Below are 1,030 nucleotides of genomic sequence, written 5' to 3'. Positions count from 1 at the left end.
AATTAAAACAACTAAAAAAATGTGATAATTAGTTTTCCTGAGGAGAAATCAGATTCATTTACCTAATTAAGATCTGGCCTTTGCAGAAATGTTCAAGGTTCATTTGCTCATTTGGACGTTCTTAGTTATTAATGCTAATGTAGTGTTAATACTTTACACAGTATTGTGGAACCCTCGGCTCAGCTGACTTATCTTCTTTTTTTTTTTTATTTCTACGGTGGCCCAGAAGTCCAAATCAATGCAAAAACATATGAGAAATCACAACAGATAAAAAAAACAAAAAACAAATAATAAAATATATATATATTTTAGAAATAAAAACAAAATTTGGTAACACTTCCTTTTACTGTACTGTACTTACAGGGTAATTAAGTGGTATTTACATGGTATTTTTTGTACCTACTGCGTTCTTACAGGGTTTTTACATGGTACTTTTTAATGGAATCTTTTGGTTCCTAAATTGTACTTTTTGTGCCTACAAAGTACTTACATGGTAGTTGATGTGTGTTTCTGTGGTACTATTTGGTTCATACTCATGTGGTACTTACTGGGTATCTATGATGTACTCAATGGGTTTTTACATAGTACCGTGGTGTTTGTGTGTCTTTTATAGTACTTACAACATGTAAGAACAAGGTAAGTACAAATAAAGTAACTCCAATTTACTTCACTTTTTCTATTGTTTCATGGTATTTACATGTGTAATAAAATAGTAGGTAAACAAAAAGTACCAGTTCTTTTAACTTTAATTTAATTGCTCTTCTTGTTTTAACAATAATCACTTTAATATTCTTTTTTAATGCGACTTTTGATGTTTTATGTAAAGGACTTTGTACACAAAATGTGCAGAACAAATAAACTTGTCTAACACCAAACAAACACATTTTCAAATACATTATGACTTTTTAATAGTTATTTTATACTTTAAATAACCAGCTAAAAAAACAGAAACCAAACAAAGTTTCTTCTGAGTCTTGTAAATCAGACAAACAAAAACTCTGCCAAATCTCTCATTCTTTTATCACTCATT

At 29.2% G+C, this 1,030-nt stretch overlaps 1 protein-coding gene across 4 annotated transcripts in view; it reads right to left on the bottom strand.

Annotated features, from left to right (window-relative positions):
• The window catches only part of si:ch211-186j3.6 (neural-cadherin), a 482,505-nt gene that overhangs the window by 79,161 nt on the left and 402,314 nt on the right, over positions 1–1,030 (bottom strand). The gene's annotated exons all lie outside the window — the stretch shown is intronic.

This window comes from Oryzias melastigma, linkage group LG3, assembly GCF_002922805.2.
Source record: "Oryzias melastigma strain HK-1 linkage group LG3, ASM292280v2, whole genome shotgun sequence".
In the NCBI taxonomy this organism is placed as follows: Eukaryota; Metazoa; Chordata; class Actinopteri; order Beloniformes; family Adrianichthyidae; genus Oryzias; species Oryzias melastigma.
The sequence above is the reverse complement of the archived record's forward strand: the minus strand, read 5'-3'. Positions and strand labels throughout refer to the sequence as shown.